The sequence below is a fragment of the Salvelinus fontinalis genome, chromosome 28, assembly GCF_029448725.1.
Source record: "Salvelinus fontinalis isolate EN_2023a chromosome 28, ASM2944872v1, whole genome shotgun sequence".
NCBI lineage: Eukaryota > Metazoa > Chordata > Actinopteri > Salmoniformes > Salmonidae > Salvelinus > Salvelinus fontinalis.
The window spans coordinates 2,152,145-2,172,148 of record NC_074692.1 but is presented as its reverse complement, the minus strand read 5'-3'; the positions used below and the strand labels follow the sequence as shown (position 1 = coordinate 2,172,148).

The 20,004-nt window shown below is 44.0% G+C and overlaps 1 pseudogene; it reads left to right on the top strand.

The window, feature by feature from the left end:
* The first annotated feature begins 924 nt into the window (after positions 1–924).
* LOC129825860 (dmX-like protein 1) lies at positions 925–16,687 on the top strand (annotated as a pseudogene).
* Positions 16,688–20,004: the final 3,317 nt, after the last annotated feature.

Sequence of the window (20,004 nt, the reverse complement as noted above, 5' to 3'; positions counted from 1 at the left end):
TTGGCTGCAGAGAACTGGAAGGAAAGGCGGCCGAAGGAGGAATTGGCTTTGGGGGTGACCAGAGAGATATACCTGCTGGAGCGCGTGCTGCGGATGGGTGCTGCTATGGTGACCAGTGAGCTGAGATAAGGCGGGGCTTTACCTAGCAACGACTTATAGATTACCTGGAGCCAGTGGGTTTGGCGACGGATATGAAGCGAGGGCCAGCCAACGAGAGCATACAGTTCGCAGTGGTGGGTAGTATATGGGGCTTTGGTGACAAAACAGATGGCACTGTGATAGACTGCATCCAATTTGCTGAGTAGAGTGTTGGAGGCTATTTTGTAAATGACATCGTCGAAGTCAAGGATCGGTAGGATAGTCAGTTTTACTAGGTTATGTTTGGCAGCATGAGTGAAGGATGCTTTGTTGCGGAATAGGAAGCCGATTCTAGATTTAATTTTGGGTTGGAGATGCTTAATGTGAGTCTGGAAGGAGAGTTTACAGTCTAATCAGACACCTAGGTATTTGAAGTTGTCCACATACTCTAAGTCAGAACCGTCCAGAGTAGTGGTGCTGGACGGATGGGTAGGTGTACGATCGGTTGGTGTACCAAGGGAATACCCCAAGGCTCATTCCTAGGCCCCACGCTCTTCAATTTACATCATCAACATAGCTCAGGCTTTAGGAAGCTCTCTCATTCATTTATATGCAGATGTAAGTCTTATACTCAGCTGGTCCCTCCCCGGATTTTGTGTTAAACGCTCGACAACAAAGCTTTCTTAGTGTTCAACAAGCGTTCTCTGCCCTTAACTTGTTCTGAACACCACCAAAATAAAAGTAATGTGGTTAGGTAAGAAGAATGCCTCTCTCCCCACCGGTGTGATTACTACCTCCTGAGGATTTAGAGCTTGAGGTAGTCACCTAATACAAGTACTTAGGAGTATGGCTAGACGGTACACTGTCCTTCTCTCAGCACATATCAAAGCTGCAGGCTAAAGTTAAATCTAGACTTGGTTTCCTCTATCGTAATCTCTCCTCTTTGACCCCAGCTGCCAAACTAACTCTGATTCAGATGACTTCGTAAGTATACATCTATGGAAGATGGAAACAAGTTCTTATGTGGGCACATGCAGATTTTCACTGACCTTCTTCAGCTCCATGGTTGGGGTATGCTTGGCATAGCAAGGGCACTCAGATATTCTATACTGAATTCTATGTTAACATACTGTTTAATGGCTCAATCAGTGGAGGCTGCTCATAATAATGTCCAGAATAGAGTAAATGGAATGGTATCAAACACATGGTTTTCATGCGTTTGATACCATTCCATTCACTCCATTCCAGCCATTACACTCCATTCAAGACAGTATTGTGAGCCGTCCTCCTCTCAGCAGCGTCCACTGATCTCAATAAAAAGGTCAGCCATGCCATAGATGTTTTACACTGTAGCCTAGCCAGTACGCCTTAAATCAGGCGGAACTACCACCAATTTTCCCTTGGGGAAAATAGTCTATCCTATTCTGTGCTTTGCAGCATGGGAAGGAGACTCGGCTGCAACATGTATTTGAGGAGGATCTCATTCTGGGCAGTGATCGGACAGATGCTACTCAGGAAGCTCCCGCTACAGACACTGGTAGGATAAGGAAACATACACTACTATAACCGTCACTTTGCTCTTGTGTCCCATCTCATTCAGTGTAATAAACATGTCATCGTGTGTTTGTTTTTCACCTGCATCCTCCTGCCAGCCAGGCTTCTCTGCCCGCTTCTTCCTGGTAGTGGTAGAGTTTACCCAGACTGGCAGGTCCCTCCTGCATATGTGACATCTGCAACTGGCAGCTCTCCCAATCATTATGGGTGTGTACCAACAACTACACTCAAGGATTCATTTATATCTTAAAGCGTTGTGTGCAAGTCAGCTAGCTTTAACTTGGCTACCAATTTTTGGCTCCCATCTGTTTTTGTGTGTCCTTACAGACGAGACCAGCGGTCCACCTGAGAGGGCAAATGTAACCTCATCAACTCTGAATTGCCCCTTTAACTTTGACATGTTCACTTCCCCTGCAGCCCAGAAGAACAAGCCTTGCACATCCAACTTGCAGTGCCTGCCGCCTCACCCTGACCACTCACAGGCTGTACAGTTAGGAGCTGGCTCTTCCAGACGATGTGAACGTGATCAACATCACGCCTTCTGCAGGTAAGAGAGAGCACTGGACCACAGTCACACTGCCCTTCACTCCTGTATAACGGGGCAGTCCACTTTGTTCCTCCATGGGAATGGAATCAACTACCAAGGCATTGGCTAATTCTATTGAACAGAACAGGTTACACTGAAATTGGATTAGTGTGGGGGGTGGTCTTAATTGCTAGGCTGGTGTTTTAACTGTATATTTCCGGGTTCATATAGCCCAAGTCAATTGTATTGAGTTTTTGTACGAGCTTACCCATGAAGTGTGGCTAAACTAACTACCTAATTATTGTTCTTGTTTCAGGTCATCTGAGCGCATCCTCCCTGCAGCCGGCCGGTGGCTCTCCGTATCGCCTGGCCACGTTCTGTTCAGACGTGAAGGTGAGGTTCTGGAGATGCAGGGCGGCTGCAGTGGAGCCAGACGCCCAACACCTGGGATGAGTGGCCTCTGCTGGTGGAAGAGGGGCTGGGCAACAGCCGTGCCGTTACTGTGCTGGGCACACCAGTAGAGCTCAGCTGTTGTCACACCAGCCGCATCGCAGTGGCCTACCGACACAACCCTAGCCCTCACCTAACCCTAACCACCTAAGCCATAACCCTCAGCCGGGTGTCAGAGAACCACTGGTCCACGTAGGGATATTCCAGTGTGAGTCCACAGGAAGCTCCCACTGGGTGCTAGAGCAGACCCTCGTCCTGGATGCCACGACTCCCACAGACAACAACATGGAGAGTGGTACCAAGAAGCTGAATCTGCAGAATAATAATCTTTACATCTACCTGCCCAGCGATGACTGCCAGGGGACCTCTGGTAAGAGTCTGGTCCACCTGGACTGGGTCTCCAGGGAAGACGGCTCCCACATTCTCACTGCGGGGATTGGTTCCAAAATCTACATGTACGGCCTGCTCTCCGGTAAACCTCCCGAGCTGGGACTGTCTGAGGGCCACAGGGAGTAGAGCTCCTCCCATCTGGTCCCACTGCGCTCCGCGAACCTTGTCTCCTCCGTGGAGGGCTCCCTTCCCATCCCCGCCTCCCTGTCCTGGGTGAAGGACAGCATCCTGGTGGTGGGCATGGACTGCAAGATGCATGTGTACTCCCAGTGGCAGCCTCCTGCCCTGGCCAAGTCCACGGCTCCCAACACCACCACGACAGAAATGGGCAGCGCCCATGACCAGCCTGGCCCAGAAACTGAGTGGTAAGAGGACAGCTTATGACCTGCCTGCAGAGATGGAGGACTAGGGCTGTTTGAGGCAGCGCACCACCTGTTCCCAACACTGCCCCAATACCACCCGATGCAGCTGCTGGAGCTCATGGACCTGGGGAAGGTCCGGCGGGCCAAGGCCATCCTCTCCCACCTGGCCAAGTGCATCGCTGGAGAGATCGTGGCCCTCGAAGACGATGACACCAACCAGGAGAAGCGTCTCCGCTTCCGCACCATCAGCACCGGCGGCAGCACCACCAGGGACCCCAAGCCCTTCAGCAAGGGTGAGAGTTACTCAGAGATTGAGTCCATCACTCCACTGCCCTTGTGCGCGCTGCTGGCGGCCGACGAGGACTGCTCTCCCAAGCCCAAAGACAAGGTGGCCAGCTTGAGTGGCCACGGGTCCAGTCAGAGGGACGCCTACGATGAACTTTTCCAGAGCAGCGGGGTGTGTGTGGAGGACCTGGAGCCCATGAACAGTGACCAGGAGGATGGCAGTGCTAAGGTCATAGACCAGTCATAGTACCACCTTCTTTGGGCCCGAGCATGCCCAGGTCATATCCAGCCACCTGCTCCACTCCAGCCTGCCGGGTCTGACCCGCATGGAGCAGATGTCAAAGGTCTTGCCAACACCACCACAAGCACCGGCATCAGGGCGAGTGCACAAACTGCCCTCCACAGTCCTTCTCCAAATAAATGTTGTTTTATGGACTAATATAAACCATATCTCAAAGGGCTGTATTTGTTTTACTCTGGTAGAAGGCCTGTGAGGAGAAGTACTGTAGATGGTAATGTTCTTTTCATTGACTAGGTGGAGAAACTTTGGATGAGTGCGGTCGGAAGTTCCTGCTGACCACCCTGCTCATCGCGCCCAGCTGCTCCGACAAGGTAGGCAAGGCTGAACTCAACAGTATAGAATACAGCACAGTGGGTTTGATTCCTGCATGGGCCACCTATACTGATTTAGCCAATTTATTGTGGAGTTTCCCCTTGACATGGTCAAATAAACTAAAAAGACTTTAAAAAAACATTTTCATGAACCATGAGTCAGATTGACTCTAGATTTGGTATATAGACTCAATGAATTGGCCTCTAATTAATTTGAGAATGGTTAGATGCGGCATTCAAAGTCTGCCACGCTACACCACTAGATGGCACCGTATCACACCAGGGCTATAAGAACTGACCCGATGGACATGGGGCCATAAGGTTTGGTATGTAAACCTTATGTATAGCTCCTTAGAACATAGTTTCCCAAACTCTGCCCTGGGGAACCCAAGGGGTGCAGGTTTTGTTTTTTGCCCTTGCGCCAGTGGTGAAAAAAGTACCCAATTGTCATGCTTGAGTAAAAGTAAAGATAGCTTAATCAAATCAAATTGTATTTGTCACATACACATGGTTAGCAGATGTTAATGCAAGTGTAGTGAAATGCTTGTGCATCTAGTTCCGACAATGCAGTAATAACCAACGAGCTTATTTTTATTTATTTGTATTAGCTGAAATCACTTTGGATAAATTACCATAATATTAGTATTATATGATCAAGTTTCAAAGTTTTTTCGTCACGTGCACCGGATACGACGGGTGTACAACAGTACAGTGAAATTCTTACCTTGAGAGCTCTTTCCAACAATACAGTGATAATTACAATAGCAAATTGAATGCAAAAAAATAAAATAATAAAAACCACACAAGAACAACAATGAGAGGTAAAGAAACATGAGAATGCAAGTATATACAGGTCAGTACCTTATTCGATGTGCAGGGGAACTGGAGACGTTGTGGTGGGTATATAAATACAATGGCAAGAAAAAGTACTGTAGTTACTGGTAGTAGGATATACATGTATAAAGGTCTGAAAAAGTGACTGATAGCAGGAATATATAAATACTTATGGTAATATACTAATGGTATTTGTGTGTGTGTGTAAGTAAGTAAGTAAGTAAGTAAGTAACAGGAGTAATAGTGACCAGTAGCAGGATAAATCAAACAACCGTAGCTCCTGAGGCCTGGTGATGTGTAGACTTTTGTGATGATGGATTGTCTGATAACCTGTATTTGGTTCTCCAGGCTTGTCCACCTGTCAATACGCCTGGGCTTTCCAGGAGGAGGAGCTTCTCAACATGCTTACGTCTTCCCCTGGATGCCATGCTGCCTGCCCTGCAGAAGGGAGGCCCCACATGACCTGAACTACACGCCATGGGCGTGGGCTGGTGGCTCAGGAGCACCAATAAACTCCGGTGGTATATTGAAAAGGTGAGCCCAAGTGCTTTCAGAAAGTATTCACACCCCTTGACATTTTCCACATTTTGTTCCAGCCTGAATTTAAAATGGATTAAATTGAAAGTATGTGTCACTGGCCTACACATAATACCCCATAATGTCAAAGTGGAATTATGTTTTTTAAATGTTACAAATTAATTTAAAATGAAAAGCTGAACTGTGTTGAGTTAGTAAGTATTCAACCCTGTGTTATGACAAGCCTAAATAAGTTGAAGTTAAAATTTGCTTAAGTCAAATAAGTTGCATGCACTCACTCTGTGTGCAATGGTGTTTAACGTGATTTTTGAATGACTACCTCATCTCTATACCCCACACATACAATTATCTGTAAGATCCCTCAGTCGAGCACCCACAAAGACCAGGGAGCTTTTCCAAATACAAAGACCAGGGAGCTTTTCCAACCACAAAGACCAGGGAGCTTTTCCAATGCCTCGCAATGAAGGGCACCTATTGGTAGATGGGTAAAAATAAAAAAGCAGACATTGAATATCCCTTTGAGCATGGTAAAATTATGAATTACTCGTTAGATGGTGTATCAAAACACCCAGTCATGACAAAGATACAGGCGTCCTTCCTAAATCAGCTGCCGGAGAAGAAGGAAACCGTTCAGGGATTTCACCATGAGGCCAATGGTGACTTAAACTTAAAACAGTTAGCGTTTAATGGCTGTGATTGGAGAGAACTGAGGATTGATCAACAACATTGTAGTTACTCCACAATACTAACCTAAATGAGAGTGGAAAGAAGGAAGCCTGTACAGAATAAAAAATATTCCAAAAACATCCATCCTGTTTGCAATAAGGCACTAAAGTAAAACTGCAAAGAAATTAACTTTATGTCCTGAATAAAAAGCATTATGTTTGGGGCAAATCAAACACATCACTGAGTACCACTCTTTGTATTTTCAAGCATGGTGTTGGCTGCATCATGTTATGGGTATGCTTGTCATCGGCAAGGACTATGGAGTTTTTTAGGATAAAAATAAAGGGAATAGAGCTAAGCGCAGGCAAAATCCTAGAGGAAAACCTGGTTCAGTCTGTTTTCCAACAAACACTGGGAGACATTCACTTTTCAGCAGGTAAATAACCTAAAACACAAGGCCAAATATATAAACTGCAGTTGCTTACTAAGACAGCATTGAATGTTCTTGAGCGGCCTAGTTTTGAATTAAATCGGTTTGAATATCTATGGCAAGACTTAAATGGCTGTCTTGCAATGATCAACAACCAACTTGACAGAGCTTGAAGAATTGTGAAAACATTAATGTACAAATATTGTACTATCCAGGTGTGCAAAGCTCTGACTTACCCAGAAAGACTCACAGCTGTAATCGCTGCCAAATGTGATTCTAACATGTATTGACTCAGGTGTGAATACCTATGTAAATGAGAGATTTCTGTATTTAATTTTCAATACATTTGCAGAAATGTCTAAGAGCATGTTTTCAATTAGTAATTATGTGTGTGTGTGTGTGTGTGTGTGTGTGTGTGTGTGTGTGTGTGTGTGTGTGTGTGTGTGTGTGTGTGTGTGTGTGTGTGTGTGTGTGTGTGTGTGTGTGTGTGTGTGTGTGTGTGTGTGTGTGTGTGTGTGTGTGCGTGTACGTGTGTGCATGTGTGTGTGTGTATGTGTGTGTGTGAGAGAAAAAAAATGAAATCCATTTTGAAATCAGGCTGTAAAACAGCAAAATGTGGAATAAGTCAAGGGGTTTGAATACTTTCTGAAGGCATTGTACATCTTTATATATGTAATTATTGATTGATTGTCCTACTTTTATATCTCAGAGAATAAGGCAAACTCCGGTTTTGCTGCACTACTGAATTCAGTATTGTAAATGAGCGTGTGTGTGGTATGACCTATATACTAATGTTTTTTTATACCTCTGTTATTCATCAGGCAGCAAAAGCATATTTTTAAAGGCAGAACGATCCTCTGGACGGCGCCATATTCTATCTCGCTATGTAAAAGAAAGCGGTGGTCTGGAGACTGTTCAGGTAATGTCTTTGAGTAGATCTTGAATATCATTCCCCAAAACTCCTGACAAGATTGGAACAATTCTTTCACATTATAGAAAGTCAGTCTAATGACAACTTGTGTTGTTCCGTCACGGTCTAAGAAGAATGTCAAAATGACAGCTTTCTTCAGCAACAACTCAAGTGAGGACCGGTGGAGGAAGGTTGCTTTAAAGAACGCCTTCTCTCTGCTTTAAAGAATGCCTTCTCTCTGCTGGGGAAGCAGCGCTTCCAGTACTCTGCATCCTTCCTCCTACTGGCAGGCTCCCTCAAGGGTGCTGTGGAGGTAAACATGTCCTCATATCACTGTAAGCAGATAGATAGTGTGCCACCTTTTTCATACAAAGATTTTCAGGAGAGAGGTTACCTACTTTAATTTTGTACTTTTTTTTCTTCTTAAATAATAAATTATAAAGGTGTTTTTGAGCATTTTATGCAAATTATGTCTGGCCAGGCCAAGGGTAGAGGTGACCTTGTTGGATATTCCGGATATTCCTGGAGGTATTTTCCTGTTCTGCTACTGCAATTGCTTTCAACACTAATGCTGGGTGGGGGTTGGCTTGCCTTGTTCAGGTTTGCCTGGAAAAGATGCACGACCTGCAGCTTGCCCTGGTGATCTCCCGGCTATACGAGTCTGAGTTTGAGACGTTCTCCACCTACAAGCACATCCTGCAGAAGCACATGCGAGGAGGCTGTTCAGCCTACGCTCACATGCAGGCCGGCTGCCCTATGCTGGCCCTGGAGGTCCTCCAAAATGCCCAAAGTCCTCAAAAGATCCATGGGACAGCGACAAGGAGGAGAAGGACGATGATTATGAACCAAAGGCCTTGAACATGAAAACACCAGCACTAACAACAGCAGCAGTGTCCTCCAGGACGCCGTCTCTCAGTTGACGGAGACACCACTAGAAAAGGACGACATACGCATGCCCTCAGGGGACATCCTGGCCACTCAACTCAAGTTCGGCGCCCGCCTGAAGATCCTGACCACAGAACTACGGACGCTGTCCACGGGCTACGAGCTGGACAGTTGGGAAGCTGCGCTACCAGCTGTGCCAGTGGCTGAAGAGGGAGGTGGTTGCCCTGCAGAGGTGCTGCAGCTACAAGCCCTGCCTGCTGGAGCTGGCGCAGGGCATGGCAGGACCAGGGAGAGAGGAGGCCCAGAAGTCCAACACACTCGCAGATGCTGGCTCCAGAGCAACCAGCCTCTCCTGCACATGTTCCTCAGCTACTGCAGCCTGCACGGCTCCTACGGGGAGGCTTGGCTTCTGTGCGAATGGAGCTCATCCTGCTACTGCAGGAGTTCCAACAGGTACAGCACGCACAATGTATGTTGTAATTCTTACACATAGGCTACATGTTGTCAATCGTATCATAAATAGAAACAAATTGATGCCATATCTGCGTACTAGTATCTGGATATCTGCAAAGCCTTCAAACAAAAAACTATGAACACAACTAAGAAAAAGGCTCTTGCATCTCGGTACTTGACAGCAAGTGTCAGAGGAGGGATAGGAAGCGTAACTACACAAACACTAAAGCAAAGAACCATAACAAAACGAAAGTGTGTTGTTTAGTCTGAGGTTGGTGTTTGCCTTAAAGTAGCAAACCGTGGTTTCCAGCGGGTGGCTGTGGTTTCATGTAGCTGATAGGTGCCATCAATGACATCTCCAGTGTGTGGCTGTGTGACAGGCGGGGCAGATTCTGATTCTCAGCTCTCTTCCCTTCTGAGAGGCATCGTCCTACTTTTAGGGAGATTTGGAGAAATATGATTTGCGTCACAGACACCAGGAACACACACACCGCTCTCCTCTGAAGCCTTCGTAACATCAGATGCATGACAGGAACTCCTCTGACTCGACTGTCTGAGATGACTTACTTTTTGTTTGACATCAAAGCAGCAAGTCTCTGATCTGAGGCATGAACCGCAGTGTGGTAGCCAGCATGGAATTTATGCAATTTTTATTTCCAAGCTTAACTTGAGAGTTGTTTACGATGTTCATTCAGTTTATGTATTTTCTTTGTGTGTGTGTGTGTGTGGGTGTGTGTGTGTGTGTGTGTGTGTGTGTGTGTGTGTGTGTGTGTGTGTGTGTGTGTGTGTGTGTGTGTGTGTGTGTGTGTGTGTGTGTGTGTGTGTGTGTGTGTGCTGATGGTCTTCATTCAGTCACGCCACGCTACTCTATGTCCACAGGATGACCATGTCCAGAAGCCATAGCCTCCTACCTCCACCACTCCTGCTGGCCTGCACTGCCAGCGCTAAAATGGTGGTGACCAACCTCATCGTCCATCTGACCAACCTCACCCACGATATCCTGCACACCATCAATGCACTGGACTCCCCACCACACCCAGATGTCATCAACAACGAGGTCAGACACATGCCTATACACCCGCCAAGGCTATCATGCACTTTATTGAACTACACACAAAGATCACGTTAATAAATTGGAGCAGTAATTGTGTCTTGTCCCTTTTGGTAGTAATGTGCTTTAAATATGAGAACGGGGGGGGGGATAGTCTGCGCGTTTGAGTTTAGATTTTATGATGTGAAGATCAGTGATTGGTTGAGTTGGCTGATTGGAGGGAGTGTTCCACTGATCTTAATGTATCTGTATGAATTCCTCCTGCTCTTTCAGATCTACATGATGCACACACTTGCAGCCTCACTGTCTACCTGCATATACCAGTGTCTCTGTGATGGCCACAACTACAGGTGAGTCTAGATCCTAACACTCACCTCTTTGCTCTGTGCACTTGATGTCTGTACTAGAACGGCACATAACCATGAGCATGCTGGGAAATGCACACTAGGCAACATTTCAGGCATTTGAACTACACAGTGCATCTGATCTTGAGAATCTACCTGTCAGTATATGTAATAATGATCATAAAAAAATATAGTTCTGTTATCTGATCCCAGAACAGCAGTTCTGCAACAAGGAAAAAGTGTGTAAAGTTAGTGAAGATGCTTTTTTTCTTCCTCGTCTCGTGGTTGGAATGACATTATTAAAATAGGACCCATGTTGTTTATTTATTTAACCTATATTTAGCTCGAGCCCATGTGACCAGGGCTCGAAACTAACTTTTTTCCTCACCGTCCTGAAGTGCGATTTGAACCACCCCAAATTAAAATACTTACTTTTTTTAATGATTTGATATGCCAACATGGGTCTACTTTAGGACCTAGGTTTAAAAGGATAATAAGAGTAGCCTACTACTGAAATAGATAAATGGGGCTTGTCAACTGAGCCAGAAATTCGCATAAAAACATTCGCCTCTAAAAGGCCAACATTGAAATCTATTGTGCATAAATGTACATAAATAAGGATGATTTTTTTATGAGCATGGCCTTGTTTCAATTACAGCATATTGGATGACTGTCATTCATATTCCATTCACCCAGCTCAATGTTACATCGATAGGTTTAGGCTACTACATGATACTCAAATTTTCCCAGTACCCATCATGAGGTTTCTACAACCTAGCCTATGAATGAACGTTTACAACATAGGTGTACAGGTCGAGAGAAATTTTAGTAATCAAGGTGACAGACATTGACACGTTCAATAATGCCTTGAACACTCTTGGCTGCATCTAGCTGATCTAGGGTGTAATCATTAGTCCAACAGTTGCAAACAAGAGTTTCTATTGGACAAATTCCGGTATGTTTATCTTCGTTCCGTTTGCTTCCGTTTAAGAAAGTTTTTCATCAGAATCGGTGGAATGAATGCACCCTTGATCATACACAAACACAGTTCACTTTAATAGCAGCCTCATGATACCTGATACCTTGGATCGTTGTATTCTTTCACGCATATACACGCTTTCCTCTCACTTTTTCCCTCCGCTTGTGGACTTCAGTGCACAACATATCAGCTTCCAGTGACCAGGCGAAAAAAACGTGCATGTTAAACCATATCATAACTGCTAACCGCTACACACAACCTACATCTTTGTCACCATATTACTGTCATAGTTCTAGTAGCTATGTTGACTAACGTGTTAGTAAACCCCCTACAATCATTTTAATGCAGTACAGTGTAAAGTCAGCAGCAAGCAGTCTAGGAGTTACACCGGTGTGCCCCGGTGGCAATTAATTTATAAAACCAAAAGCTTACCTTGACTTGGAAGAGTTCCAGTGTTGTATAGGCAGCTAGCTAACATAGCATCCCTGTCTGTTTGAGCTGGTTGTTTGAGTAGGCTAAACTAGCTAGCTGCATTTGCTAGCTAAGCATGTGAAAGTTTTAAAAGATTCTAGCTCTCTTGCTTCTCCATTTTTCTAATAAATGTATTTGTTCAAAACTTCTGTCTTTCTCTCTTGAGTCAACTACTCACCATATTTTATGCACTTCAGTGCTAGCTAGATGTAGCTTATGCTTTCAGTACTAGATTAATTCTCTGATCCTTTGATTGTGTGGACAACATGTCAGTTCATGCTGCAAGAGCTCTGATAGGTTGGAGGTTGTCATAATTACTGTGTAAGTCTATGGAAGAGATGAGAACTATGAGCCTCCTAGGTTATGTATTGAAGTCAATGTACCCAGAGGACAGAAACTAGCTGTCCTCCGGCTACACCATGATGCAACCCTACAGAGTGCTGTTGAGGCTGCTGTAGACCTTCAAAACGGTGTGTTCTAATCAATAATTTGGTGACGTGAATATATTTAGTATAATTTCCACTGCCTAGTTGACTTGGGTATTGACTACAGCCTCATGTCCACACACACACACACACACACACAAAGGATACGCCAGAAAATGTATCCAAACTTGAATGAGACTTTTTTAATACAGAAATATGTTAAACGCCAGTCATGTTTGACCAATATAATGCAGAATAATTAACATTAACGTCTAAAGGCTTGATTCTGTTCACATACTCAGGCACGTTTCGTTCAGATCAAATGGTCACGAGTGGTGAGAAAGACAAGTGCCTATTGCCCACCTTGTAATCTGAGTGGAGGCAGTCAGCATTTTTAAACTACACTGAATAAAATATAAATGCAGCATGTAAAGTGTTGGTCCCATGTTTCATAAGCTGAAATAAAAGATCCCAGAAATGTTCCTTTATCCACAAAAAGCTTATTTCTCTCAAATTTTGTGCACAAATTTGTGTTACGTCCCTGTTAGTGAACATTTCTCCTTTGGCAAGATAATCAATCCACTTGACAGGTGTGGCATATCAAGAAGCTGTGCAGTTTGGTCACACAACACAATGCCACAGATGTCAAGTTTTGAGGGAGCGTGCAATTGGCATTGACTGCAGGTGCTGTTTGTCCACCATAGCTGTTGCCAGAGAATGTTTTAGAGAACTTGGCGGTACGTCCAACCGGCCTCACAACCGCAGACCACGTACGTGTAAGGCAATAAAATGTGTAAATTACCATCTTACCAATAAAATGACCATGTTTCAGCATGGTAATGCCCGGCCCCATGTCGCAACGATCTGTACACAATTCCTGGAGCATGTTTGGGATGCTCAGGATCAAAGTATACGACAGCTTGTTCCTTTTTTCACCAATATCCAGCAACATCGCATAGCCATTGAAGAGGAGTGGGACAACATTCCACAGGCCACAATCAACAGCCTGATCAACTCTATGCGAAGGAGATGTCGCGCTGCATGAGGCAAATGATGGCCACATCAGATACTGACTGGTTTTCTGATCCACACCCCTACCTTTTTTTATGTATCTGTGACCAAAAGATGCATATCTGTATTCTCAGTCATGTGAAATCCATAGACTAGGTGCCTAATACATTTTATTTTATTTGACTGATTTCTCTATATGAACTGTAACTCAGTCAAATCTTTGAAAGTGTTGCATGTTGCGTTTATTTTTGTTCAGTGTGTGTGTGTATGTATATATATATATATATATAAACACACACACACACACACATTGATTCTTAAAGAATATAACCCAGAAATTCCTCATAAGCTTAGTTCAACAGTCATACACCATCACAACCCAAAATATAAGCTTGTTTTATGCCAATGTATGTAAATCATGATATAAAATATATCATTTTGATATCATAGATGGTCAGTCCTTGCATCCAAAGCTCAGTCTATGAATTTGAGAGTGGGCACATTTCTCCTACCCCATCCTTCATCTTTTTACTAAAACGGAGGCGGAAGTGGCTTTTGTTTCAACAGCTGATTGCTGCTTTTAGGAAACTGGGCTCTGATCTGTTGCATCAGCCTCATTCATTTTTTTTTTTTTTATGTACAGCGGTTGTATGAATTTTGGATCTATCGTCCCTCCACCTGCCCTTGGCATTTCAAGCCCACAGATCTGTAAATGAGTAAGTACATAGTTTTGAACTGTGCCCAACAGTTCCCCCTCTCGTGTGTACAATGAAGCAATGCAGTCAGACTAAATGAGCTTTTTCTAATTTAACACTTGCTTTGTGCTAATGCTTTCGAATACACCCACCACAGTCGTGTTAGAGGTTTGTCAAAAGGTGCACTCTAAAGTTAACCCATAGTCGATGATTCCGTCTGGCGAACATCTGAAAATCTTTGTTAGAAGTACGCTGGGTTTTTTATATTGTCACACAGCAGACATTTTCACAGTTCATTCAATCTGCTCTGTCCACCAAAAAAAGCACTTTCATTTCTGATATTGCGGACTTAGCCTGTAGACTTGTGAAATCAGTGTAATGTTACAGCAAACGTCTCTTTTCATGCAAGCTTAGAGGATTTAGCAGATACAATGCACTATGATAGGCCCTTCAGTGGAGCAGTGTTAGCATTGTTCCCCCCTGTAAGAAATGGAACTCCTCTGCCTCCCTCTCAGTCTTAATATCTAGTGAAGGTTCTTTGATGTCAGAATACACTTCTGCGCTTTATCTATACTGTAGCTCCTGAATTCGTTATTGTAACCAGAGGGTGAGCAGCACTGTATTTAATAGTGTTAAATGGATCAACACTTGTCAGTTACCTCCGACCATCTGCTGTGCAAAACTTCTCCTCATTCAGATAAGATTAAACATTTACAGTGTGCTCCATATACAGTACCGGTCAAAATTTGGACACACCTACTCATTCAAGGGTTTTTCTTGATTTTTTACTATTTTCTTCATTGTATTATAATAGTGAATACATCAACACTATGAAATAACACATATGGAATCATGTAATAACCAAAAAAGTATTCAACAAATCAAAAGATATTTGAGATTCTTCAAAGTAGCCAACCTTTGTCTTAATAACAGCTTTGCACACTTTAAAACTATAATTTTGATATCATGGATGGTCAGTCCTAGCATCCATAGCTCTGTCTATGAATTTGAGAGTGGTTACATATCTCCTACCCCATCCTTCAGCATTTTACTAAAACCAGCTTCATGAGGTAGTGACCTGGAATGCTTTTCCTTCACTCTACGGTCCAACTCATCCTAAACCATCTCAATTGGGTTGAGTTCGGGTGATTGTGGAGGCCAGGTCATCTGTTGCAACGCTCCATCACTCTCCTTCTTGGTCAAATAGCACTTACACAGCCTGGAGGTGTGTTGGGTCATTGTCTTGTTGGAAAACAAATGATAGTCCCACTAAGCGCAAACCAGATGGGATGGCGTATCGCTGCAGAATGCTGTGGTATCCATGCTGGTTAAATGTGCCTTGAATTCGAAATAAATCAGTGTCACCAGCAAAGCACCATCACACGTCCTCCTCCATGCTTCACGGTGGGACCACACATGCGGAGATCATCCGTTCACCTACTCTGCGTCTCACAAAGACACGGCGGTTGGAGACAAAAATCTCAAATTTGGACTCATCAGACCAAAGGACAAATTTCCACCAGTCTAATGACCATTGCTCTTGCTTCTTGGCCCAAGCAAGTCTCTTCTTATTATTGGTGTCCTTTATTAGTATATATTTTTTTGCAGCAATTAGACCATGAAGGCCTGATTCACACAGTCTCCTCTGAACAGTTGATGTTGATGTGTCTGTTACTTGAACTCTGAAGCATTTTTTGGGCTGCAATCTGAGGTGCAGTTAATTGCCGATTTCTGAGGCTGGTAACTCTAATGAACTTATCCTCTGCAGCAGCAGTAACTCTGGGTCTTCCTTTCCTGTGGTGGTCCTCATGAGAGCCAGTTTCAATATATTGAATATATTTTGATTTGTTTAATACTTTTTTTGCTTACTACATGATTCCATACAGTATGTGTTATTTCATAGTTTTGATGTCTTCACTATTATTCTACAATGTAGAAAATAGTAAAAATAAAGAAAAACCCTTGAATGAGTAGGTGTGTCCAAACTTTGACTGGTACTGTATGCCTCATCACAATTCTTTCGAAGATTTATTCAGTTCCTTGAACTTCATGGTATAGTTTCTGCTCTGACTTGCACTGTCAATTGTCGGTACTTATATGGGCGTGTTTCTTTGTAAATCATTTTCATATATAGACAGGTATGTGCCTTTCCAAATCATGACCAATCAAATAAATTTACCACAGGTGGACTCCAATTAAGTTGTAGAAACACTCATGGATGATCAATAGAAACAAGATGCACCTGAGCTCAATTTTGAGTACATTTTTTCATATATATATATATATATATATTTTTTTTTTTTCAAACATTTCTAAAAACCTGTTCATTGTCATTATGGGGTATTCTGTGTAGATTGAGGATTTTTTTATTTAATACATTTTAGAATAAGGCTACCGTAACAAAATGTTGATTTAAGTCAAGGGGTCTGAATACTTTCTGAATGCACAGTATTACAATCTATGGTGAGACAGCGTCGAGTCCCAGCCCTTGGCTCCAGTCAGCGTGTTCATACTGTTCTCTGTCTGGCAGTGTCCTCTCAAACTTTGTCTCTCTCTGTCATTAGTGATGACTTCCATGCCCGGGACGACATCAACACCCTCCACGGCACCACCCCCTACATCCACAGCAGCCCAGGGACGCCCATCAACATGCCCTGGCTCGGGAGTGCAGATGGGGAGAGGTGCTGTTGTGGTGAGGCACATAGTGCCTTTGCTCTGGTTCCTTGTTTTTACCACTGATATAGCGTAACACAATGCAGTAAATTCTACATTACCAAAAGTTTGTGGACACCTGCTCGTTGAGCATATCATTCCAAAATCATGGGCATTCATATGGAGTTGGTCCCCCTTTTGCTGCTAAGGCTAATCTGAAAACAAGGCTCCCTACATTCTATCAGCATATCGATTGCGCAACCCGGGCTGGAAAAACCCTGGATCATTGTTATTCTAACTTCCGCAGTGCATATAAGGCCCTCCTTTCAGAAAAGCTGACCACGACTCCATTTTGTTTCTCCCAGCCTATAGACAGAGACTAAAACAGGAAGCACCCGCACTCAGGTCTGTTCAACGCTGGTCCGACCAATCGGACTCCACGCTTCAAGATTGCTTCGATCACGTGGACTGGGATATGTTCCGCATAACGTCGAATAACAACATTGATGAATACGCTGATTCGGTGAGCGAGTTTATTAGCAAGTGCATTGGTGATGTTGTACCCACAGCATCTATTAAAACATTCCCCAACCAGGAACCGTGGATTGATGGCAGCATTCGCGCAAAACTGAAAGCGCGAACCACTGCTTTTAATCAGGGCAAGGTGACCGGAAACATGACCGAATACAAACAGTGTAGCTATTCCCTCCGCAAGGCAATCAAACAAGCTAAGCGTCAGTATAGAGAAAAAGTGGAGTCGCAATTCAACGGCTCAGACACGAGACGTATGTGGCAGGGTCTACAGTCAATCACGGACTACAAAAGAAAACCAGCCCCGTCGCGGACCAGGATGTCTTGCTCCCAGAGGGCTAAACAACTTCTTTGCTCGCTTTGAGGACAATACAGTGCCACTGACACGACCCGCTACCAAAACCTGCGGGCTCTCCTTCACTGCAGCCAACGTGAGTAAAACGTTTAAACGTGTTAACCCTCGCAAGGCTGCAGGCCCAGACGGCATCCCCGGCCGCGTCCTCAGAGCATGTGCAGACCAGCTGGCTGGTGTGTTTACGGACATATTCAATCAATCCTTATCCCAGTCTGCTGTTCCCACATGCTTCAAGAGGGCCACCATTGTTCCTGTTCCCAAGAAAGCTAAGGTAACTGAGCTAAATGACTAAAGCACTCACTTCCGTCATCATGAAGTGCTTTGAGAGACTAGTCAAGGATCATATCACCTCCACCCTACCTGACACCCTAGACCCACTCCAATTTGCTTACCGCCCCAATAGGTCCACAGACGACGCAATCGCAATCACACTGCACACTGCCCAAACCCATCTGGACAAGAGGAATACCTATGTGAGAATGCTGTTCATCGACTACAGCTCAGCATTTAACACCATAGTACCCTCCAAACTCGTCATCAAGCTAGAGACCCTGGGTATTGACCTCGCCCTGTGCAACTGGGTCCTGGACTTCCTGACGGGACGCCCTCAGGTGGTGAGGGTAGGTATCATCATCTCCACCGCTGATCCTCAACACTGGGGCCCCACAAGAGTGCGTTCTCAGCCCTCTCCTGTACTCCCTGTTCACCCACGACTGTGTGGCCATGCACGCCTCCAACTCAATCATCAAGTTTGCAGACGACACTACAGTGGTAGGCTTGATTACCAACAACGACGAGACGGCCTACAGGGAGGAGGTGAGGGCCCTCGGAGTGTGAGGTCAGGAAAATAACCTCACACTCAATGTCAACAAAACAAAGGAGATGATTGTGGACTTCAGGAAACAGCAGAGGGAGCAGCCCCCTATCCACATTGACGGGACAGCAGTGGAGAGGGTGGAAAGTTTTAAGTTCCTCGGCTTACACATCACGGACAAACTGAAATGGTCCACCCACACAGACAGCGTGGTGAAGAAGGCGCAGCAGCGCCTCTTCAACCTCAAGAGGCTGAAGAAACAGATGCATCAAAGCTGGGACCGAGAGACTGAAAAACTGCTTCTATCTCAAGCATTTTGCTACACTCGCATTAACATCTGCTAACCATGTGTATGTGACCATGCTACATTTTATTTCTAATAAATCTTGTCCAGTTTGATCATGTGGTTGCTATGATACATTTTTTATTCTAGGTTCTAAACATTTAAAATAGACAAAACAAGTGTACATGTTACATTATGGTGATGTATTATATATTACATGTATATAGTCAGATTTACAATAGATCCATATAATTCGATTTGAGCATATTCACATTTCAAAGATTAAAGGAAGAAACAGCATGAAAACCATTCCGGATTATGGTTCTTGTTGATTCCTCATTTATCTGCAATAGCTTTGAACTTAGATACGTTTCCTTACACTAAGCAATTTGTATCGTTAAATTAACATTTATAAATCATATCCCCTAATCAATCTTTGTCTGATAAATAAACATAAGGTGTTTGTTAAAAATTGTATTATTCAATTGCTTTGCAATGATGAGTATACCATGATGTATTCCTGTGTAATAAATTAATTACATAGTGCTTGGTCTGTCTGCCCCGGAGAAAATTAAACAGAAATCCAATTCTCCATCATAATCAGACAGTATTGTAAAATATTTACAACAATTCATGAATAGCAAATCAAATCAAATTGTATTTGTCACATACACATGGTTAGCAGAGGTTAATGCAAGTGTAGCGAAATGCTTGTGCTTCTAGTTCCGACCATGCAGTAATATCTAACAAGTAATCTAACCCAACAATTTCACAACAGTGTAAAGGAATGAATAAGAATATGTACATAAAAATATATGAATGAGTGATGGCTGAACGGCATAGGCAAGATGCAGTAGATGGTATAGAGTACAGTATATGCATATGATATGAGTAATGTAGGGTATGTAAACATGATATAAAGTGGCATTGTTTAAAGTGGCTAGTGATACATTTATTACATCAATTTTTCCATTATTAAAGTGGCTAGAGTTGAGTTAGTATGTTGGCAGCAGCCACTCAATTAACAGTCTGATGGTCTTGAGATAGAAGCTGTTTTTCAGTCTCTCGGTCCCTGCTTTGATGCACCTGTACTGACCTCGCCTTCTGGATGATATCGGGGTGAACAGGCAGTGGATGTTGTCCTTGATGATCTTTTTGGCCTTCCTGTGACATCGGGTGCTGTAGGTGTCCTGGGGGGCAGGTAGTTTGCTCACGGTGATGCGTTGTGCACACCGCACCACCTTCTGGAGAGCCTTGCTGTTGATGGTGGTGCAGTTGTCGTACCAGGCGGTGATTCAGCCCTCAGGATGCTATCAATTGTGCATCAGTGAAAGTTTGTGTGGGTTTTAGATGACAAGCCAAAGATGTCAGTACGTTCTGAGGGTTGAGCTTCTCCTACACTACCTCCATTAAATCCTCAT